We start from the raw sequence: 25,008 nt of genomic DNA, 5'->3' as shown, positions 1-25,008 counted from the left end.
AATGGGATAAAGTCATTAATTACCTCACTGCGTGGTGATGTGATAACCTTTACAACCCCTTGTGCGAGGTAGACCTTCTGTAATATTAGCTTCTTTCCCCCCTCTTTAGCACAAGATCTCCAGAAAGAATGAATTACAATTTTCATCACCAAAAGACCATTTAACACACTGTAGCAATAAGAGAAAAAAAAATTTTTTTTTCATCTTATGATAACAGCACTTCAGAAGATTCCATTAGAAAGTATAAAGAAATCTCAGCCTTTACCTGGAGCCAGACAGAAGGAACATAGCATGGCTGAGGTGAGAACACACTCAATATTCCCAAGTAGGAGAAGATAATATATTATAGTATACTTATACTACACACCTAAGCAGAATATAAAATTTTATGTACAATAGGAGCTCAACTGTATTTAAAACAAAGCACACAAAAAGAATAGTGAGGAATAAAAAGCACATACACTTTTTTTAGAAAAACAGATTTATTCAGAGAGAATTCACATCCCAGGACATGAACTTATAAGACAAAACATGAGACCAAAAAGATTTGGACTTGCAGTAGATGCTTCAGCCTGTGTTCACCCCGAACTTGGGCCTACACATAGTTACTCTTTTAGAGGAACATTGCAAGAAGCACTAATTTAGTTGAAGATTTCAACTCCCTAATTTTATAGATCGGGAAATTGAGCCCCAGAGAAGTGAAGAGATCTGCCTAAGGACATACAGCACATTAGTAGCCAAGCAGGATCTAGAACTTCAAGTTCAATATACCTACACATGCCAATCATTTAACATCTCTCTCCTTTTCTGGCCCTTATCCATGTTCACATATAGATTTTATGTTGTAATTATAGTACAGAAACAAATTTGGAGAGTAGTAATCCTTTAAAACATTTTTTCTTAAGTTCTGTCATGTCAACTCAATTCTTCTTTATGCTTTCCACTTAGTGTAATAGTCTGTATAGCTAATACATCTGCTGTATTTGCCTACCTGTGGAGTATTTTTGCAAAAAGCCCAAAAAACTCAAAGGGCTCTTTTAATGGCATTCGTTGGAATATCTGAACTCATTTTAAAAATTAAACTTTAAACTCTTTCCTTTTCAAAGTTTGCCTCTTCAGAAAGTATTTATAATCTTTCCCCTTAATTTTTCAAGACAATGGATACTTTAAAACATACCACCCTCACCAGCCACTCTAGACCCTTCTGAAACTCCCTCCATCCCTCCCCCCAGCAAAGAACTTCTCTGCCATAGTCATTAGGAACCTCACCTTCTTGCTCCTTAGAACAAACCATCTGTTACTTCTATCTTAGCACAGTGGTTCTCAGCCTTGCCTGCACATTCGAATCACCTGGGGGGCTCCTAATTTTTTTTTTACTTAGATAGGGACATGATTCTTGTCTTCAGCCAAAATTGAGAACCTCTGTCTTAAATGAATAGGTTAAAAATAAATATGTTTTTCTAAGGGGATTTTTGTTGTAAGATAAGTCCAGTTGGGAAAGAAAAAGTTGGCCTTTGCAAAAGAAATTTCTTTTGGCCTTTGCAAAAGAAATTTCATTTGGTGTCATTTGGAACTGGCAGGGAAAGTGTTTTTTGGATAAGACCGTGGAAATTATACAACTAGCTTTGTTCTCGTCCATTCTTTTATTCATCTACTATCCATTCATTAAAATCCTGCACTATGCCTGATGTTAGAAGACTTAAATGTGGTCCCTGCTTTTAAAAGGCTTACAGTCTAGTAGCAATAGAAAAAGTACTCCAGAAAATATGAAGTTCCATATGTGCTTGACAGAGTCATATACATAGGCTTCCCCTCAATGAGGAATATGTTAAAATCTAATTTCAAGCATATTAATAAAGTATACATTTGTGCTGCATTATATCTAAATCAAGTTTAAATATCACAGAAACTCATGTTTCATTGGAAATCTTGGGTAAGTGAGATGTATACAAATACCATAGTTGTCTCAATAACAAACGGGAAGTTATCTGAAATTGAGGTAAAATTTGAGGGTTCCTTGAAATGACAAATAAAAACTGGTTAACGGTATAAAAGATGGTAAAAACTCATTCTGAGAGATGACACAAATCATTCAAAATTACAGGAAAAGATAGTTGTGGAATTATATTAGAAGTAAGGAGTTGGGCGTTTGGGCGACTCTGGGTGGCTATGGCCTTTACTCTGCACTCGCTGCTGCAGCGGCCCTGCTCTGTGTCAACGCCATTGCCGTGCTGCACGAGGAGCGCTTCCACAAGAACATTGGCTGGGGAACAGACCAGGGAATTGGTGGATTCGGAGAAGAGCCAGGAATTAAATCTCAGCTAATGAACATTATTCGATCTGTAAGAACTGTGATGAGAGTGCCATTGATGATAGTAAACTCAGTTGCAATTGTATTACTTTTATTATTTGGGTGAACATCAATGAGTGAAATGGAGATTCAGAAGAAGAGATGCCAGCAGCAGTTATGACTTCAGTCATTATTGGAATATTCATATCTTAGCAGGCCAGTCTTGCACTTGAAAAAAAAATGTAAAGCTGACAATAAAACCAGAGTTCCCATTTATCTGATTTTTTTTAAATGTTGCACTTGTAATTTCATTACAAAAAGATCAGATCATCAGAGACAGTAACTCTCCAAGATTGGAATGCATTTGATTGCTGACTGTTAATAATAGTTCATGTTGTGGTAAAGATTGTTCAAAGGGTATAGGACTGTTGCTTCTGGTTTTTCTTTAGATATTTTTCTATGTTTCACTTCTCAGCGATGAATTTTTTTCCAAAGTTTTGAAGTTCCTTGTGACTTAGCTATCACATGAGAGTGATTATCCCCCTAGATAAAACTTAAAGGATTTTTAAAAAGTAATTACATATAAAGTGATAAGTAGGTAATTTGGATAATTTTAATTTGAACTCTTTGGTTAAATATTTTGTCTATATGTTGTCTTGGTTGTAAGGAATTTGAATTTATAGACACTGTTGAGTAGCTATACTCTCTGATTTCAGGGAGGTTCTAATTTTCTAAGTCAGTCACATGATAATTGTGTTTTTGTTTTGCTTTCATGGATTTGTTACTTTACTAGTTGGCTTCAATGATGAAACAAGACCAGTATCTACATATTTTCAATGGTAGAGAAATTCTCGTAGAATAGCCCATTAAGGGGTATGATTCTTAATTCTTCATTCTGTCTGTAAATAGAGAATTCATGCTGGATAAGGTTTTTTAAATTTTGTTTTGTTTTTATGTCTTAGACCATCTTGTGAGGTTATTTGCTCATCCCATAATACAGTTGTATGCAGAAAGGTAAAAACTATGTAAATGGTTTTTGTGGAAATTCAGTTGTAATATTTTAAAATGTGGAATGGTGTTTATAGGAGATTTGTAAATAAAGTTGAATTTCCAAGTTGAAAAAAAAACAAAAAAAAAAACAAACAAAAAAGTAAGTAAGCAATAAAAATATGTGAGAAAGGGACAATAGGACAGAGCAGGAATTGAATAGAAACAATTTGTAGGGAAGGGAAAAGAGTAAGATAAAGAAAGTAAAACAAAGCATAATGATTCCAAAATGGAGTTAAAGTGTAAGAATATCACAAGTTAATGATATATTTAAAGGGAGGGAAAAGTTACAAATTTTAAAGAAAACAGATTATGCGTAGTAGCAGAGTACATAAAAATAAACACTATTACACAGATTTTCACTGACTAGTTATTTAAAACAGGCTATATAAAATATATTATTTTAGTTCATTTAAAAAGCATTATTGTAGGAGGGAGCAGACTGAAAATAAAAACTCCTTAAAGAACTGCAACAATGTTCTACTTAAAATTTAACATATGAAAAACCTAGTAAAATTTTTAAGAAGCCAACAGTGAAATTGAGCCAAATGCACTGGGAGAATTTGCTTAGTAAAGAATCTGGGTATCTAGTTCTTTATAAAATCCTACAAAATTTCACTGTACTATAAAAAATCTTGAAATTATGTTTGTGGGGATCCTAAACTTCTCAGTTTGGCACTGACAACTCTATATACACTGATAGAAAGCATAATGAATATAGCACTCACTTTATTTCTACAGATATATCACTGCTGAAAGTACATTTATCGGTTTGTAATTTATGAATAAGATTTTTTTCTTTTGCATTTTAGAGCAAGTTTATTAAAACTAATATGTTGCTAATAGAGTACTAGATTTCTGGTCACAAAAGAAAGTTGGGTTATACTGTTGTGACTATTGTTTGTGCTGTTTGTATTTTTTGCAAAACGTTGCAAAGAGATAGTTCTCCTGAGCAAGGTAGTCCATGATGATAGTTTTCACAGAAGCTTTGTGTGCAGGGAAGGCACTTCTATATCCAGAGTAAGTGTCTGTTTCAGTAAGAACAAAATGCTGCTTCTTCCGTGATGGAAATGGTCCAGTGTAATCAAACTGCCACCAAGTAGCTAGCTAATCATTCTGGGGAATGGTGCCATATTGGAGATTCAGTGTTGGTCTCTGCTGCTGGCAATTTGGGAACTCAGCAGTGGCATCCACTGATTAGAAGTTCATGTTGACACCATGGGCACATTGTTTATGAGTCCATTGGATGATGACAGGAGTCACTGGGAAAGCGGCTGACTGGTAGCCACAGAATGAGTCATCCTATTCGCATCATAGTAGTCTACACAGCATTGCTTCTAAGGAACTCACATCATGGTAAATGAAGTGCAGCAATGGGCCTATGCAGCTGGCTTGACAGAACAGTGGAATGACCTTTTAGAGACCCAGATCTAGTGCCAGCTAGGTGACAATACCTTGCAGGGCTAGGGCAAGGTTCTTCAAGTGGCTATGTATGCTTTCAATTGGTGTACAATAGGTGGTACTGTTTCTCCCATAGCCAGGATTCACAGGTCCAGGAATCAAGGGGTGGAAATGGGAGTGGCATTACTCGTTACCACCCTAGTGATCTACTAGCAAAAGTTTTGCTTTCTATTCTTGAGAATTTATGTGCTGCTAGTTTAGAGATCTTAGTTCCGAAGGGAGAATTCTTATACCAGGAAGCACAACAGTGACTGCATGAACTGGAAGTTAATAGTGCTACCTGGCCAATTTGGGCTTCTCATGCCTCTGAATTAACAGCAAAGAAGGGAACTGATGTACTGGCTAGGGTGACTGATCCTGATTGCCAAAGAGAAATTGGTTTGCAACTGCACAACTGCAGTGGAGGTAAGGAAGACTATGCCTGGGATACAGGAGATCTGTCAGGGTGTCTTAGTACTACCAAGCCCTGTATTAAAGTCAACAGAAAACAACCTAATTCAAACACAACTACTAATGGCCTAGATCATTCATGAATGAAGTTTTGAGTCACTCACCAGGTAAAGAACCATGACCAGCTGAGTGAAGTGTTTGTTGATGGAAAAAGGAATATGGAAGGTAGTTATAAGAACAAGCTAGATCGGGCCGGCCCGTGGCTCACTCGGTAGAGTGAGGTGCTGATAACACCAAGGCCACGGGTTCGGATCCTATATAGGGATGGCCGGTTTGCTCACTGGCTGAGCGTGGTGCTGACAACACCAAGCCAAGGGTTGAGATCCCCTTACCGGTCATCTTTAAAAAAAAAAAAAAAAAAAAAAAAAGATCAAGCTAGATTATATGACCATTACTGAAATGAGGACTGTACTTGTTCTAAGTATTTCTTCCTTATTTTGTTATGAATGTATGTATGTCTATATATGGCAAATATTTTTATTTTTTCCCTCCCTTATCTCCTTATCATATAACATAACATGTGTTGACTTTACATTATAGTATTTAAGTTTAGTAACTTTACATCATAGTACATAAGTTATATATCAAGAAGAAGAGTGAACATCATCCAGCGATTTTTGCATTCATTCTCTTCTAGGGGAAAGTTTAGTGTGTTTTGGGTTGAACACAGGATAGTTGTATTATGTCAGGTAGAAGTATAACCTCGTTATTGTCTGTATTTGGAGATTAAGTATGATTTAAAGAGATGTGTATGTATGCCAAGTCGACAAGGAGTAAATTTTTTGTTTGTTTGTTTGTTTGTTTTTTTAAAAGATGACCAGTAAGGGGATCTTAACCCTTGGTGTTGTCAGCACCACACTCACCCAGTGAGCTAACTGGCCATCCCTATATGGGATCCGAACCTGTGGCCTAGGTGTTATCAGTACCACACTCTCCCGTGTGAGCCACGGGCCAGCCCGACAAGGAGTAAATTGTGATGATTTATTTTATGTGTCAACTTCTTTAGGCTATGGCCTAAGAAGGCCGTAGTTGTTTGGTCAAACACCAGTCTAGATGCTGCTGTGAAGCTATTTTTTAGATGTAATTAACATTTAAATCAGTAGACTTTAAGTAAAGCAAATTACTCTCCGTAATGTAAGGGGTCTTCATCCAATCAATTGAAGACATTAAGAGAAAAGACTGAGGTCTCCCAAGAAGAGAGGTATTCTTTCTCCAGATCTCCTTCAGACTCTAGACTGCAACATCAACTCCTGCTGAAATTTTCAGCCTAACAGCCTGCCCTGTAAAATTTGGGCTTGCCAACCCCCACAATTGCGTGAGCCAATTCCTTAAAATAAATCTCTTTCTCTCTCTATATATATGTATGTATGTCCTATTTCTGTTTCTCTAGAGAACTCTGACTAATACAAAAAAGTCTGGCTTTTTGGAGGGGAGATTGCAATCATAGGTAATATTATAAAGAAGAAATACATTAGGGGTATCTATGAAGATGGGATTTAAAATGCAACCCAATTGTAATAGACTAAAGCCTCTGTTACAGTTGGTAAAATTCTGTCTTTTGTTATAATGTCACCATAAACTGATACAGACTTCTTGGAGTTCTGATGATGAATCTAAATTTCTTGTAGATAAAATATACTTAGGCCTCAAAGTCATAATTTGCAAAAAGGTGTGGAGGTAGTGGTGGGTTGGCACTTGTCTCCTAACCAGTGCCCAGCAAAGCAAGGGCCACGTGGATTGTAGAGATATTACTTTTCTGGTCATGATCACTCAATATTCCCACCCAGTATTACTTCATTATGAATAAAGAAGTATTTTAACCTTGATTGCTGGAATAAATTCTCCTCCCTAATTTACATTCTGCAACCTCTTTGTTCATTGATTTCAGTGAGTTTTATAAAACATAAATGTTTATCATATTCTAATGGTTTTCCTAGCCACATTTCATTATTCACTCAACAAATATTTATTGAGTGCCCATCATGTGCTATATTCCCTGTAAATTCCATTAAGATTGGGGAATTTTGTTCAGTACTGGTTCTCTAGTGCCAATAATAATGACTTGAATGGAATAGATACTCAATAGATTTGCATTGAATTAATAAATAGAAAGAAGCATATCCTATACCATTTCTGATAGTTTCATGCAGTATCTCCGGTGCTTCATGTCCAAATGTTCTTAACATATGCTTCTTATTTGTGAATATAACAAGTCTTTTAATAACTATTAGCTATAGCAAAAAGCTTTTTAAAAAACTATGGTTTTGCAAAATGCTTTGAAGTCTTAGATGAAAAGCACAAGCAATCTTCATGGATTTATTTCAAAATTTTATTTATTTTTTGATTGGTAGTGAGTTCGAACATATTCTTCTATGGAAACAAGGTTTTGCAAGGGATTTCAATTCTCAGAGCCGCCCTCCTAAAACCTGTGACATCAAAAATAGTACTGTACTGGTAATAGAACAGTAACTATTGTGTGTATTTCTGTAGAAAACTAGAACTTAATATGCTGCACTTGGATGGGAACTGTTAAACATTGTGAATCTCAGGGCAACATAGTTACACTGCAGAAGAGTCTTCAAATTCACCTGGGCTTGGTATCTTATCTTAGAGATGGCAGCAAGGGTTCCAGAGCAAGGAAAACAATAAACGCTTGAGAGGGTTAGAGTTTGTGCCTCTTGGATATGATGAAACGGTGATATTGTAAATGAAACCACTGTGAAAGGAGGAAAGAAATAGTCGCTAAGCCCATAATAAGGTGGGGGAAGAGGAAACAGGAGTAGGTAAAACTCTAGCAGAGGCAGAAAGAGAAGAAAGTCCCAGTCATGGAAGAGCCTTGTCAATCTTAGGTGGTTAGTTGGCCATGTATAAACAAGCGATGGGGTGTATTAGAAAGTATCCAGTGTCAGTAATTTATTTAAAAACATAGTCTACAAGAAAAAGAGGATCTAAACACTAGCTTTTGTTGTTTTATAACAAAAGAATGTGCTTAAGTAAAATAGTTGTCATAGAAGGAATTTTTTAAAATTTTAATTAAATGTCACATATACACAAAATATTTATAACGTGACAGATATAAAGAATAACAAATATTCATGTATCTACCATCCAGATTAAGACCTTGGACATTAACCATTTAAAAGGGTGTGGGCCTGCAGCCAGCCCAGTGATGACCACTGAGCTGCCGCAGGAAGTGCCCTGGGCTCTCCCAAGCCAGGGCAGTGGGGGGCTGAGGGTCTCAACCGTGCCCCCCCAACACACACAACCAGCCCAGTGACAACCACCAAGCCACAGCAAGAAGGGTCCTGGGTTCCCAAGCTGGGGTGCCTCTGACATCTGTACCCAGCCCGGCAATGACCAAGCTACTGCTGGAAGCCCCCGGTCTCCCCTGTGGGAATGAGGGGGTGCCACAGTCCTTGCCCCTGCCCCTCTTCCTCCTTCCTTCTTCTATCACATTTTCTCCCCATTTCCTCTCTCCCTCTCCCTCCCAACTGCTCCACAACAACATCATAGAATGTAAAAAAACACTAATAAAATAAAAAAATATAAAAATTTTTTAAAATTTAAAAATAAAATAAATAAAAAGAGAAGGCATGAGGGGGGTGCCACACACCTTGATCACACCCTCCCTCCTTCCTCCTTCCCCCACCCTATTTCCTTCCCTTTTTCCCTTTCCCCCTCCCCCAACTTTTCTGAAAACATCTTAGAATGTAAAAAATAATATTAATAAACAAATTTTTAAAAAAAGAATAAAAATGAATCTACTAAATTAAAAAATTAAAAAATAAAAAAACAAAAGGGTGTGGGGAGGCGACAAAAACAACTGCAATCTCTCAGGTAGTTTTGTGTCTGGAACTTCATAATTATCTTGGTGAAAAGCTAAAAACAAAACAAAACAACCCAGGAGTGTAGGCATTTAATCAAGGATGTTAAAAACCAACATTCAGGGCCGAGCCCGTGGCGCACTCGCGGCGCTGGGAGCGCTGCGACGCTCCCGCCGCGGGTTCGGATCCTATATAGAACTGGCCGGTGCACTCACTGGCTGAGTGCTGGTCACGAAAAAGGACAAAAAAAAAAAAAAAAAAAAACCGACATTCATAAATAATAGATTAATTGAAGTATAACATTGATTGACCCTGTAAGTGTTTTGAATAAAAACAGAGTTTTATATTTTAAAGCCCAGGAAATATTGCTAGAATGAGTGTTCTGTGTTGAGTAAGAGTATTTGTCAAGTGGTCCATGTTTACAAAGGACTATTTCAAAAGAAGTGAAGATGATGCTTCTAAGGAAAAATAGCCATTATTTAAATGCAGTCTTTCATGAAGATGTTTTTCTATCCTAGCTATAGTTGAACATTAACGTCCTCCTCTAAATCTAGTATTTTATAAAATTTTTGTATTTTAACCAAAGGAATCGTTTTTTCTTCTGAGCATTCTTTAGTTCCCTGACAAAGTGTTTCCAAGCTCCATGGAATTTTGTGTGTGTGTGTGTGGCTGGCCTATATGGGGATCTGAACCCTTGACCCTTGTGTTACAACATCGCACTCTTAACAAACTGAGCTAACTGGGCCAGGCCTGCATCCCAATTCTTAACTTCCTAGAGTGCTCCAGTGAGATGTGATTCACATGTTGCCCTTAATTTATTAGATTCTATTTTTAATAGATGTCTAGATCTTTCCTTTGGAGTTATTAGAGATAAACTAAAAGAAAAGAAAGCTTTAGAAAAAAGTTAATATTTAATTTGATTTTATGTATATTCAGTTTATATATATTTATATATATAAATGTGTTGTTTTATTATTTGTACTTATACTAAAACTAAATATACAAACTTTATTGACATCTGTATCTATTTTTGTAAAGTAATATTTTATGAAGGTGCTGTGCTAACATCTGTGAGGGATACTAAGAAATCTAAAATATGATCCCTTTCTTCAAGGAGCTAGCAGTCTAGTTATGGAGACATCAGTAAATACGTACAACAGTAACATTTTTTAAATTAAAGTGTAACATACACAGGTACACAAATCATTTGTATACCTTGAATGAACTTTACACCAAATGTTCTATAAAATAAATATCCCCATGTAACGTCCACTCATATTAGAAATAGAATATTCTTAGCATTCCCAAATCGCTCTCATGTGCTCTCGTGGGTACCGCATATCCCCAAAAAGTAACAACTGTCCTGGTATGTATCACCATAGATTAGCTTTGCATGTCTTTGGCCTTCATGTAAACATTCATAGTATTCTTTTGTATCTGGCTTCCTTAACTCTAGATTTTTATATGATTCATTTACATTATTGCATGGGAGTATAGTTTGTTCATTTTTATTCTAGTATAGTATTCCATTGAGCAAAACCACTATAATTTATTCATTCTTCTGCTGAAGGACTCTGTAGAATATAAATTTAGGAGTAGAATTACTGGTTCATAAAACAGACATACTCAGTTCTGATGGATATTGCCACACAGGTATCAATTTACATTTCAAATTTTCATTTTCTAATCATTTCTAATATATAGAAATACGATTGATTTTTGTATGTTGACCTCTCATTCCAGAGATCTTGTTAAATTTAATTCTAATAGTTTGTGGATTCTTTTTACATAAACATTCATGCCATCTGCAAATAATGACGGTTATATTACTTCTTTAGCATTCCTTATACCATTTTTTTTTTCTTTATTGCATTGGTTAGAGCCTCCTGTACAATGTTGAATATGAATGGTAATACTGGGCACACTATTCCCAATTCTCTTTCCCAGTCTTAGAAGCTGAAAATGTTTCACCATTGAGAACGACGTTTATTATAGGCTTTTTGTATATATGCTTCATCTCTCCTACTCCATTTTTTAAAATTCCAACAATACTTTGTTCAGGTATAATCTGCATATAGCAAAATGCACAAATCCTAAGTGTATACCTCAGTAAATTTTGACAAACCATTGTCAAAATATATCCATCACCCAGGTCAATATTCATAATCCCAGAATAATTCTTCGTCCCAGAAAACTCTTCCCTCTTTCCAGTCAGTCTGCACGCCTCCCCCCACCCCACTGTATCAACTTCCATCGCTATATGTTCGTTTTGCCTGCTCTTGTACTACATATAAATGGCATTGTACAGAATGTAGTCATAGGACTACTTTTGCTCAGCAAAAAGCTTTTGAGATTCATCCATGTTGTTGCACGTCAGTAATTTGTTCCTTTTTATTGTTGAGTGCTATTCCATTGTATGAATATACTATACTTTGTTCTTCCACATACCCTGATGATGGAAATTAGTTTTCATTCACTATTATACATTAAACTGCTACTAACATTCTGTAGTCTTGGTGCACATATGTTTTCATTTCTCTTAGATAAATACCTAGAATTGTTGAGTAGAATTGTGTGTGCTTAACTTTATGAGGAAGTGTCACACTGTTTTTCAAAGTGGTTGTATAATTTTGCCAACAATAAGTGAGGGTTCCAGTTGCTCCAAATTCTCCCTAATGCTTGATATTGTCAGTCTTTATAATTTTAGACATTCTAGTGGGTGTGTAAGTGGTATCTACTGTGGTTTTAATTTGTATTATTTCCCTAGTGGCTAATGACTTTAAACTCTTTTCGTGTGTTTATTTTGCCATTCGTATACTTTTGTAAGTTCCTTTCAAGTCTTTTGTGCATTTTGTTATTCAGCTGTTTGTCTTACTATCAATTTGGAGGTTTTCTTTATTTATTCTGGATAGTTACTTTGCCTAATATGTTTGTCACAAATATGTTCTCCCAGTTTGTGGACTGTCTTTTCACTTCCTTAATGGCATTTTTTTGATGAGATGTTTATTATTATTATTATTTTGGCAGCTGGTTGGTACAGGGATATGAACCCTTGACCTTTGTGTTGTCAGCTCCATGCTCCATCAACTGAGCTAACTGGCCAGCCCTGTTTATAATTTTTTGATGAGAAGTTTAGTGAAGTCCAATTTATCACTTATTTTTCTTTTCTGGTTAGAATCTTTCATGTCTTGTTAGAGAACACTTTGCCTACCCCCAAGTTGTAAAGGTATTTATTATCCCATGTTTTCGTCTAGGAGGTTATAGTTTTGGCTTTAATAAAGTCGATGATACATCTCTAATTCATTCTTCTGTATGGTATGAGGTGGGAGTCAATATTCATTTTCTCCATACTGATATCTATTTGTTCCAGCACTGTTTCTTGACAAGATTTTCTTTTCTTCATTGAATTTGCTTGACAACTTTGTACAGAATCAATTGACTATAAATTCGGGGTCTGTATCTAGACTCTCTGTTCTGTTCCATTGATCTATTTGTCTATTCGTATATCAGTATGGCACTGTCTTAATTATTGCAGCTTTGTAGTAAGTATTGAAATCAGTAGGGTAAGTCATTTAACTTGTGCTTCTTTAAATTTGTCTTGGCTGTTCTAAGTAATATGTACTTCTATGTAAATTTTAGTAATAGCTTCTCAATTTTTATTTAAAAAGCCTGCTGGCATTTTGATTGGGATCACTCTAAATCTATAGATCAATTTGGAAAAAGTTGACATCTTAATATAGAGCCTATCCATCTCTCTTCTTAAAATTAGGCCTTTGTGAATTTCTATTAGTAATGTTCTTTTTTTTCAATGTAGAGGTCTTGCACATTTTTCATTAAGTTTTTTCCTAAGTATTTGATGTTTTTATGCTTTTATAAATGTCATTTTTAGAAATTTTATTTTCCATCTGTTGCTTGCTAACATAGAGAAATACAATTGTTTACTTGTATATTGACCTTGTATCCTGTGATCTTACTTTCGTTTTAGTAGTTTATATGTTCTTTGACATTTTACATGTACACTATCACATCATCAGTGAATAAAGATGGTTTTATTTTCTTCCTTTTAATTTTCTTGCCTTATTGAACTGGATAGAATTTCCAGAGAGGTTAAGTAACTTGACTAAGTTCACACAGTAAGAGTCAAGATTGAAACTCATAGCAGTCTGATTCCAGAATACCCTGGAATGAGTGTGATTATATTAAGTACAAATATTTGTTGTTGCTGTTCAAGCAATAAGAGAGATATGGCTAGAAAAAGCAGTTAGGACCATACCAAGGAGGGTCTTAATGTAAGGTAAAGAATTTAAATTATATTCTGTAGGTAATGAAGGAACATTAAATGTTTTTATGTGGTAAAGTAACAGAATAAAAGTGGGAAGATGAATCTTGTGACAATGTGCAGTACAGCTTGAAGGAAATCCGTTCATGTATTTATTAATTCATTTCATGATCATTTATTGAGCATGTATTATGCTTAGGAATTATTATACTGAGGAAATAAAGATGAGGATATGTTGCTTACAGTAGTAGAGATATTAAAATGTTGCCATGCAGCAAAGCAGCTCTATAATCTTTCATACATTATTTAACCTCTCTGAACCTCAGTTTCCTCATATGCAAAATAGGAATAATACATATAATACTTACTTTGATTAGAAATAAAAATATATGTAATATACTTGACCCATATTAGACACTTATTTATGGTAGGTTTAAAACTTAAGGGATTTAGAAGAGAGCAAATAATAAGAATAAAACATTTGGTTATACCTGTAGTTGTTTTGTGGGGTTTTTTTTGTGACTGGTGGGTAAGAGGATCCGAACCCTTGATCTTGGTGTTACCAACACAACGCTCTCCCAAGTGAGCTAACCGGCCAGCCCTACCTGTAGTTGTTTTAATAATCAAATTGCCAAATATTTTAACTGATTTTCTCCCCAGTGATTACATTTTAATAGAATGAACTATAGGGTTTTGCTTTTGCAATTTGAGAGTGCACCAAAATGAAGATAACTGGGCTACATACAGATTTAGCCACCATAATATTTCTTTACATCTGTATAAAGAGCTTGATAGTTAACAAAGAATATTTATTTACACCATTATATTTAGGTCTTACAATTGTACAGATGAGAAAATTGTGATATTTAGTGACTTGTCTAAGAACACATAGAAGCAGAGCCCATTTCATATCATGTTTGTTTATCTTCTCTAGCTCTTTACACCATACCGTGCTACCTCCCGCTGTATCATGATGCATGCTAGTAGTGTTAGTACAAAAACAGTATAGAATCTCCCATTTTTACGTATGAAAAAGGGAGTACTCTGAAAATTAAATGTGGAAGAACAGGTAAACAAAAATAAAAATTCTTGTCCTATAGTACTCATATTGTTCTGATTTTTATTAGGTATATTGTTAAATATATAATTTATCATTTTCTTACTATTTTAAGTTGCATTTATGATTCTGCTGACACTTCTTTTTGGTTTGTTTCCTTGCCTCATCCATCCATGCTGTCAAGTTTGTGCTTATACTAAATTTCAATAATTTCCTTATTTTTTTTCTTATTGTGTTGTTCTCTCTTGGTAATGTGCCCAGTTCTTATATCTTTTCTTTCTTTTTTCTTTGTGTCATTAAGTCACCTTATTTACTGCCTTGTCTACGTTTTCATTTTACATTATCACTGTGATGATATTCTAATAATTATGGCTAGTTTTTATAAAAAATTATTTTGAGATCTCCCAGAAATCAAAGTTCTTTCGAAATATGAAAAATGTTTTTTATAAACATTTTATGAGCAAGGCATTTGAGGATGAGGTGGGGAAGGGGATATGGGGATTGGGACAGATACTGTTATTTATATTTTACAGATTCAATTAAATAGCAAACATTATACAATTCCCTGTTAGTTGCTATAGCATGTACAAACAAGAATAAGACCAGGTCCTGAGCCCTGAGGAGCCTACAATCTAGTGAAAGAGAAACACAAATATATAAACAATTCTAGCACAAGACAAAATATCTTTATAACAATGGCATGAAGTTTGGAGGGAACCCAGAGACTGTACTAGAGAGCAGAAATTACATGATTCCTCAAGGTTCCAGGCAATAGAGTAGCAGCTGGACATGGAACTCATTATGCGATGCCGTCAGATTTTTCTGTTTGTTTTATTTTTTGTAGAAACAGTCACGTATCTTGAGCATGTAGTGAGAAGTTTTATTGAGTAATATGGAAATGCAATGGGGAGTCATTTGTTTGCACAGATATCATGGGTAGTTTTTGAAAAATGTGAAATCTGCTGTTGCAGAAGATTGATGGACTCTGGACTTTTGCCAAAAAAGGGAGGAATGGAAGTTAAGAAGGAGAACCATTTCTTTATCACAGCTCCTGATAAGTTACACTTGGGGGTGAGGACAGGAAAGAAAATCCAAGTCCAGTAATGTGACAGACCTCAGGTGACTACCACCTCACTGTAGTAACACTATAGACTAGTATTAGTGGAACAAGACAGGCCATAAAAAACCCTGCATTTCCCATTTTCTCTGCTAATTTTTTGGAATACTTTGGGTTTTCAGGGAATGTAATTCCATTATTCCAGCTAATTAAAAAAAATCTTTAAAAATTTACTACATTAATACATCGTCAGTGCAAACATTTCAAACGCTAGGTAAGTGCACAAAATAGAAAGTGGAAGTACCCCATTACACACCCCTTCTAACTATACTCCCTGGTGCTAACTAACATTTGTGTTATAGCCTTCCAAACATTTTCGTTCCGTAATCAAACACAAATACACACTTTTTCTTTCCCCAAATAAAACTGGTGGTATTCCTACAAATTCGAGGTTGAAGATACGATTAAAACATGGGCGTTGGAGCTTGGCAGATCTGGACTCAAATCCTGTCTAACTTGCTGGCCGTGTGACCCTGGGAAAATTACTTTACTTCTTTAACCGTCAATTTTTTTGTGAAGTATAAAAATGGCAATTCATAAGGCTTGAGGATTAAAAATCTATAGTGTTTATAAATCACTCAGCACAGAGCCACCTAGTTAAGTGTTCAGTAAACACGATTATTGTCTATGGCAAGTGACCTTTCTCATAAGACTAACAATAAAGAAATGTGTTCCTCATATTTTGATTAACTGCAGGTAAATAAATGCTGCTCATTTTTTCAATTAGTTACTGTATACCTAAGTTGGAAAAAACTTGTTTTTCCGAAGCATACAACTGATCCGTCTAACACTTAAATGGGGTTTTTGCATTTATGGTGGCTAATTTCCTGCATCCCCCCAATACCTCACTGATGTCTAGAGAGTGGACTTTCCAATAAAAACTTTTGTGATTTCATGGCGTGCGGAGAATGCTGACCCAGGTTAAGGTTTTACACACTGTGTGCAGCTTTTGCTTTATCATGCAACTGCTGGCTGTCACCCCTTTAAGCTCACACAGTCGCGCCTCTCCATCCCCTCCTGAGATACGACTGCAACAGAAGCTCATCCTCATTGGAACCGAGGGGGCCTTAACGGACGAGGGGCACCTCCCGGGGCAGCAGCAGCATTCGGGGAGGGTGGATTGGTGCGGTGCGCCCGAGGGGTGTAGGGTGCTAGCAGAGGGGCCCGGCGAGTGCGCGGGCGGGAGGCTACTCCCCGGGCGAACCTGGCACTTGGCTCTCCCTGATCTTCGTCTTGGGGCATCGTCCCGGCCGTCTGCGGCCCCAAGGTCCCACTGCCTCCACTGTGCGGCCCTGGCCTATTCCACTTGCTGGCTTTCTTTTTTGGCACTGCCCTTTGCCCTCCCATGGAGTCCTCTGTTTACTCTCCCTTCACTTCCAGTCACCCATAGGTCACCCTCCCTCTACCACAGTCACCCATTTTGTCCCCAGTCCCCTTACTCCACCTCTCCCCAGGCCGCCTTCTTAGAGGACTCTGGCGACGGAGATGCTGCGGACCCCGCGGCCAGGGTCTGCTCCCCGAAGAACCGTCCGTCCACCTTCGCCCCCTCCCCGGGGGCGCGAGAGGCAAGTTTCCGCCTCGTCCTTTCCCCAGTGACAGGACTTGGCGGTGGCCACTGCCGGGGAGGCGGAGGGAGGGACGGCCTGGCTCTCGAGCCCCCTCCCCTGCTCGCGAGCTCGCGCGGTCTGTCTCTCCGCAAGTGCGGAGACGCGGAGGAGGAGGAGGAGGAGGAGGGCGTTGTGGGAGGATCTCCATTGAAATAAACAACCAGGCAGCAGTTATTAACACGGGAACATGGCGGCCGCAGCCTCCGCTACAGCTTCGGCAGCGAAGGTCAGCGCCGACGGCAGCCGGCACCTGACGGCGTGACCGACCCGAGCCGGTAACCGCGCCTTCCCCGGGAGCCGCGAGGGCGGGCGGGAGGCGGGCAGCGGGCGGGGGGCGTCGCGTCCCCACCCCCGGTCGCGACTGCCTTTCCTGCGCGGAGCCCGGCAGAGCCGTGCGCCTCCAAGAGGGCTGTTTTTGTGTGCGGGGACCGCTGCCCGAGTGCGCGGAAAACGGGAGTTGCATCCCGGCGGCGCCGCGAAGCTGGGGAGTTGGGGCTTGGCGGGTGGGGAGGGCGGGAAGCGGCGAGGAGACGCGGAGTCCCCGGGAGAGAAAGGAGGCGCTCCAGCGCCTGGCGAGAGCTCGGGAGACGAGTCCCGGAGCGCGAGGCGGGTGGAGGCTGCAGCCCGCGGTGCAGGCGAGAGGTGAGCGCCGAGGCGCGGCGGGGAGGCCGGGGGCGCGGGTGCGGCCCCCGCCCCGAGGAGCGAGTGCCCGCCGCCCAGCCCGGTGCGGGCTCGGCGAGAACCGAGGCTCCAGCCCCCTCGCGGGGAGCGCGGCGGAGCCGGGAAGGTGGATCCCGGGAAGGTGCATTCTTTAATGGAAACGCGGAGTGGCTGCAGCAGAGGGTGGGAGCCGGGCGAGGGGAGGCAGGACTCGGGAAGTGCTGGGGGTGTGTGAAGGTGAAGCGGGGTGTTACGAGCGACCGGCGGGCTGAGGCGCGGGGAGGAGGGGGAGCCGCGGCCTGGCGGGAGGGGCGGCCCGGGACCGTGTCAGCGCCGGGGGCGGGGGGCGAGGGGCGCCGCGAGCGAACGGGAAGGAGCTGCGGCGGGCGGGGCGCTCGGGCCGAGCAGGCCGGGCCGCGGTGGGGGCGGGGAACCGGCGGCCGGGCCGCGGCGGCGCCGAGCTGGGCTCGCCCCTGACTTAACTTTCTGGGTGCGGGCATGTGTGCAGGAGGCGCGTTGGGGCCGGGGCTGGGGGCGGGAGGCGGTCCGGGAGGTTCCGGGTTGGCTCGCCAGCGCCCCCTTGTCTTTCCCCCTTCTCCCCGTCTTGCCCCGAAGGGGCAAGCTCTCAGGGCCCCAGGCGGGAAGCGGGAGGGGCCCTCTGGGCCGGTTCGTGACAGTCACTCCCAGGGCCCGGGGACACTTCTCTGTCGGGCCCCCGGGGGCTGCTGGGGGAGGGGGCCGGGGTCGTCGCTGCGGGCTGGAGCTCCCTGCCCCCCGCCCCTCCGGGGAGTCCCGGAGGCGCCTCTTCCGAGATCGGGGGTGGGTCGGTCCCTGGTTAGATGGCCCCTCCCTCTTTCCCCTCCCCCTAGTGGTTTCCGGGGCCTGCGGGACCGAGGGGCGGGAATCGGGGACTTGAGCCTCCTTCCAGCAGCCTAGAGCTGGACTGGGCCTAACGCCTTTTTGGCCCGTCAGGGGTAGGGGAAACTTTCCCAAACCAGCGACGGAGCCTGAACACCCTCCTTTGCCACCTCGTCCTCTAATCCTACTGCCACTGCTTTCCCCTCCCACCGACCCGAATCTTGCTGCGTCTGACTGATGGGGCAAATGAGCCAATCGAAGGCGAGCTGACCTGCCGGGTGTCGGTAAGCCAATCGTGGGGACCGGAGGAAGGCAGGGGGCGGGGTTTCTCCGGGACCAGTGAGAGCAGAGTTGCACGCGGGCGGGGGAGTCATGGAGACGCCAAGAGCTAGCTATCTACTCTTGTCCATCCCTAGTCACCCGCTCCTTCATCTGTGGGGTAGTGTCACTTATAGGAGCTGTGACACGACAAGACCTGTAGAGGTACATGAGATATTGTATTTCTCGCGTACCTGAAGAGATGTTGTTTTAGACGCGACGAAGTCTAAAGCCTCTTTACGATGTGGCAGTAACTCCCCGAGGCCCGTTTCTAAAATGGCATATGCTGTGGTGATCGTGTTCTGGACCTTAGCGCCCGGTTTACGTGCTGAGGGATCATAGGGTTATCCATTTACCTCTATCTCAGTTTAGCCCAGCGACCCCAGCACGGGGACAATGAAATTTGAAAGGATACCCTGAGAATGAAGGCGTCGGGGTGGCCTTACGTCGACGGATAACAGTATTGGGGGTGTAAAGCATCATTGTTTGTAATGGCTTCACTGGTTTCTTGTATAATTAGACCGCCTATTCCCAAAGTGCACTTAAAAGTTCGGCATTTGGAGATGACATTTTAAAAAAAGTTATGGTTTATGGCATGCATTTTTTTTTTCCTTTTTGCTCTTTATTGGGAAAACAAAATGAAGTTAGGAACCAAAGCATCACTGATTGAAAAGTTAAGCGTGGGTATTTAAGGAGCAGAGCTAGTCAAAAAATATTTGTCTACAGAAAAAGTCTTGAGTAAAATGTAGTTTGCCAGAATACTCCCACACAAAAGATTCTTAAAAATAATTTTAGTTTTCTTCTTAAACACTGCTGAATTGTACAGTGTGTGGATACTTTTCTGGTTTATACAAGATCAGGAGACGTCTTTGGTTTCAACTGTTGCGTTCAATCGAGTGACTTTCTCAGCTCTAGACTTATAGGAACAGAGAGGGGTAGGTCTTTGGTTCTTTATAAAGATCACAGGTTGCTCCGCAGGAATAGCAGTCTTTTAAAAAGACAGCAGCTGCTACAATGCTGTGTGTGTGTATGTGTGTGCATGCTCCTGTTCTTTGTTGATGAGGTTATTGCACACTGACAGCAGCAAGGGCTCATTTTCCCAAGTGGAATTTGTAGACTCATTGGGAGCTGAAAGAATGAATTCATCTTATTAGGAATGAATGCATTGATTTTTGTGATAACTTATCATAAATATAACTAATTTGGGAAGTTTTTTTAAAGGTATTTTATGTGTATGATATTTATCTTATACTAGGTTCTCAAGCTTTTATTAATATTGGGTTACTAAGAAAGGATCGAGGAGGCCATAGTTTTAGGAAACTATTTACCAAACCCTACAAATGTATTCTGTTGTAACAGACCATTTTCAAATTAATAATATAAATTCCCAATCCAGTATAATTTTGAATATTCATGTAGGCATAAATTAATTGCATTTTGCTGTAACCCTTGAAGTGTTATTTTGGTGATAAAATAGTAGAAACAGAAGATAAAACAAACATTTATTTATATTGACAGAACTAGGGAGCGTTATAAAGTAAATAACATTCAAAACCCTCATCATTAGTTGATTTTTTTACTGATGGTCACTTTCACACGTGCCCTTGTTTTTGTATGCTTAAAAGCAACACATTATTTTACTTCATTATCTACAATAATCTTTGAAAATATTCTCAGATTCTTGGTGGCAGAGATTAGTAGCAAGTCCCCTAGTGCCTGGCTAGAGGGGAAGAAAAACCTCTCAAGCATATGGAGACATCTAGAAAAAGATGTGCATCGTCAGCTGTGATTCCATTGTGTGCTCTCAGACTGGATCTGATGAGCCTTCTTCCTCCTGGGAATTTCAGTCTTTAACAGAGGAGTTCTTTGACTTTTAGATGTCAGGATACTGAAGCAGAGGGTAGAAAAGAGCTCACCAATTATGCATATAATATGTTTAGGGTAGTTAATGTTTTTTGGATTTTAACACTTAAGTAGTTAAATATAATTTAGATGACTTTTGCTCAGTGTTAGAAGAGCACTTTACTGGAAATAACACAATGTAATGGTTGGAGGGGGATTTGGGGTGTAGTGTAAGAGTGGATAAAGGGGTAATGCTCCCTGATTGGCTTTAGTTATGTCTTATTAAAGCTTTCCAAGACTTGGTAGAATGAAGGATCTATGAGCAGTGCTTCCATTACACACCCTATATTTAAGATTCAGTACCTAAGCTGTTTCAAATCACAAATCACATCAGGTTGAAATGTGACCCATAAATTGACAGCTTGGATTTCTTAGAAAAAATTGTGTTATACTGGTTTAAAAGCAATTCTTTTAAGCAGTCCTTCTTAAGATATTGGGCACACACACAAAAAGGTCTTTTTAAACAAATTTTCTAGAAAGATTAATTTTCTGAAATGCACAGTGTGTCCTTATTTGATATTTTGACTGTTAACGTGTCATGATTGAAATTATATTTAAAAGCATAATTAATGCTTAGCAGTTGTTATAGCAAAACTGCTATTTAAGGAATTACTAACTTTAAATATTTTGTGTTTGTAGTTTTGTTTGACATTATATGTTATTACATGCTTTATTGATTTTAAATTAAGAGAATGGGAGAGAGAAAATAAGTCACTGCTTTAAGCTATTTGTCTTTTATTGCAGTAAATCATAAAATCAGCAGCAAATCAGGATCTTTTCCCCTAGTGAAATAATGACTATAATTACATACCAATAATGAAAGCCATTTAAGGGATCACAGAGCAAAACCTTTAGTTTTTTGTACTCTTTCATATCTCAAGCTAATTTTACCTCTATGCCTTGTTTTTCTAATCAAAAAGGATATTCTTAGTGTTTGTGTGTTTATTTTCTTTTTTGTTTTAACAGCTTCTAGAAATTATGAATTGCAAACTGTAGAGGGAATATTATGTCATATTACTCTCTGAAGTCTATTAAAAGTAATGTCTGGAAAAGCTATAAAATACAATTTTAGTGTCACGGACCCTCACTTCAGACAACATAAACACATAGTTTGTGGATTCTGGATGCTAATTTCTACACAGAGGTGAGAATATGACTTTTGTGGATATTTTAAAAGCTGGTGTAGTTTTCCTAGCTTTTGTAAAATGGATTATGAAAAGGAGTGGAGATCTTAAAAATAACCTTCTGCTATGAAGGTGACAAAAGACTAGATAGGCTGCAGGTAGAGTACTGGCTTTTAAGGCAAAGATTTTATGTGTTTACCTTGTGAAATGTTGATCATTGACCACACTTCTGGCTTCCAGTGGCTGTGATGACAATGTAATTGTGGAAATGTTGATTCTAGGACGATTTTCATTTGGTTCCCTGGTTGGAAATTTTTAAAGAAGAATTAGATGAGCAGGGAACCTATAGTGGTGTTTTACTTAGCTGCTTTTGAGGGCTTTGGACATAGAACCATAATTTTAAGTAATTAAGAGAGAGGAGCTGCTTATCTGTAGAATGTATTAGCAACTAGTTAAAGGTTCTAAAAGAAAACATCTTTTTCTTTAGCTAGGCATCAATTGACAGATATATGGAGAATTGAAGTTAGCCTGTTAATTCTGGCAGAATGTATATGTATGCCTTACAGGCAGCCAATTCTGAGCTGTTCCAGTTCTCCATGGCCAACTTAAATCTCATTTTGGGCTTTTTACATTTTGTCTTTGCATTCTTGCCTCATTTAACCATTGTTTTATTCATTTGTTCACTTAGTCATTTGATGAGTACATTGTCCTGGCATTGGCAGTGCACATTGATTGTATAAACCATCCATTACAATTCCAGTGATTAAAGGGGGGAATATGGGGAGTACAGGGTGGGTGATGATTTTTTTTTTTTTTTTTTTTTTTTTGGTGAGGAGGGAGGTGGCAAGGGACATATTTGCCTTAATTTCAATTTGTTTTGGTACTAAAGACCTATTCTTCTTTCTGTGTGTAATTTTGATTACATAATGTAAGCAAATTGTGCTTTGATTTGGCTTTGGGTTGTCTTTTTCTTGAAAATAGGATTGTAATGTTTACAATAAAGTAGTTAAGTGTCCCTTTGACAGATTAGCTTATGATTAAATAGATTTCTTTTAATTAAGGTATGGATATTTATAATTAATTTTGATTTATTTCCTCTGAAATCACATTTTGTCCTGTCTCTCTGTAAGTCCTGTGTGGTGTGTGCTCAGGACAGTACTCTCTAGTTGGTCGAAAGTGAGAGGCAACCTGTTGGGAACTTCTCATTTCTGTGGTTGCCTGTGCATTGTTGCTGCTTTAAGGCTCCATAGTCTGGGCCTTACCATCCTAGGTTTCTAAAGGATGGAAAGGTCCCATATGCAGCCTTGGGCAGGTGTTCTGCTGTGGTTGTCAGTTTTTCTAGATGTAGCTCATCCTTGCTCTTGACTGAAATACCTGTATTGGGAGAATAACAGTGATGACAAGTGATAATAGCAGCTATCATTGAGTGCCAGCAACTTGATAGAGGCTTTTTGATGTGTGCTGCATTCTTTCATTCTTGCCACAACCCTATAAAATAGAGGTTACCCCATTTTGCAGAAGGAGACTGAAGCTTAAAGGAGATTAAGTCACTGTGCCGATGGAGGAAACTTTGGTGGGAGGGGGGATTAATCTGACCAGTGAGTGGGGGAAACAAATCTTAAACATTATAGGGAATGGTGAGTTTGAGGATGTCTTCTTCCTATTAGGAATCTGATCAAGCAAATGTTTATGGGACTTTATAAGGCTCTCAGTCTAGTTGTTTAGTCCATAAAAAGGATGAATAGATTTGAGTACCATATATACCATATAATGACGTTTTGGTCAAGGGTGGACCATGTATTTATTGGTGGTCCTATAAGATTAAAACAGAGCTGAAAAACTCCTGTCACCTTGTGACACTGTAGCTGTTGTAATGTTGTAGTGCAATTAATTTAAAAATAAATTTATTGTTGCCTAAGTGTAGAGGGTTTATAAAGTCTGCAGTAGTGTGCAGCAATGGCCTAGGCCTTCACTCACTCACTTGACTCACCCAAAGCAGCTTCCAGTCCTGCAGGCTCTGTTCATGGTAAGTTCCCTGTACAGGTGAACCGTTTTTTATCTTTTACCTTATTTTTACTGTATCTTTTCTGTGTTTAGCTATGTTTAGATACACAAATGCCATTGTGTTATAACTGCCTACAGTATGCAGTGCAGTAATATGCTATAGGTGTTTGTAGCCTAGGAGCAATAGGCCATACCATATAATCTAGGTGTGTAGTAGGCTATACCATCAGGGTTTGTGTGCATATACTCTGCGATGTTTGCACAGCAACGAATTCACCTAATGATGCGTTTCTCAGAATGTATCCCCATCATAAAGTGACACATGACAGTAGTTCCAGTCCTGCAAATTACATCAGCAGGTATCTCCCAGACCCTTGCCTCAGGGAGAGCCTATACCTGGACAGACGTTAAGTCCTACACAGTCTCCAGCTTTTTTAGTCATAAGCCCTGTTTTTAATGATTCTTGAAATTGCAGGATTCTTTCTTGTCTTTTAATTTTCAACAAATAGAAATTATAATGGATGAAGTAAAATAGTTAACATTTATTGAGTGCTTTCTAGAAACCTAGTATGGGTTAAGGTGCCCTTCTTGTATACTCTCATATTTTTCTTGGTATAGTGCTGTGAGACAGGTGCTATTTGGTATCATCCCTCTTTTATAGCTCAGGAAAGGGAGGCACAGAGGTGTCAAATAATTTGCCAGAAGTCACATAGCCAGACTACTGAAGAGGAATTTGAACCCAGGAAGCTGTTGCTCCCTTAGCCCTGCCCCCTTAACCTGTGTTCTCCTTAGCTGTTAGGCTCAGAGTATGATGTGTGTGAATGTGTTTTATCCAGTGCTTTGTTGAGATAACATATATTAGTGGTTCTCCACTAGTGAAAGTGAAAGGGCTAGGGAGTGGATTTTGCAAAAGCGTGCCCAGGCTGCCCACTGATCTCACAATAGAAGGCTCAGAAAATAAAGCTCAAGAAAACTTGATTGTGGGGGATAGGCAAAAAATAGATTGAGAG

The 25,008-nt window shown here is 39.4% G+C and overlaps 1 protein-coding gene and 1 pseudogene across 2 annotated transcripts in view; both read left to right on the top strand.

Moving 5' to 3' along the window:
- The first annotated feature begins 2,169 nt into the window (after positions 1-2,169).
- LOC134363555 (immediate early response 3-interacting protein 1-like) lies at positions 2,170-2,417 on the top strand (annotated as a pseudogene).
- Positions 2,418-17,230: 14,813 nt separating this feature from the next.
- NCOA2 (nuclear receptor coactivator 2) overlaps positions 17,231-25,008 on the top strand; it is a 271,528-nt gene continuing 263,750 nt past the window's right edge. For both annotated transcript variants that reach the window (XM_063079237.1, XM_063079236.1), the window contains exon 1: positions 17,231-17,407. The gene's annotated coding sequence lies outside the window, so the exon portion shown is untranslated. The remainder of the gene's footprint in view (positions 17,408-25,008) is intronic.

This window comes from Cynocephalus volans, chromosome 15, assembly GCF_027409185.1.
Source record: "Cynocephalus volans isolate mCynVol1 chromosome 15, mCynVol1.pri, whole genome shotgun sequence".
In the NCBI taxonomy this organism is placed as follows: domain Eukaryota; kingdom Metazoa; phylum Chordata; class Mammalia; order Dermoptera; family Cynocephalidae; genus Cynocephalus; species Cynocephalus volans.
This window is presented reverse-complemented; position numbering and strand designations above follow the sequence as displayed.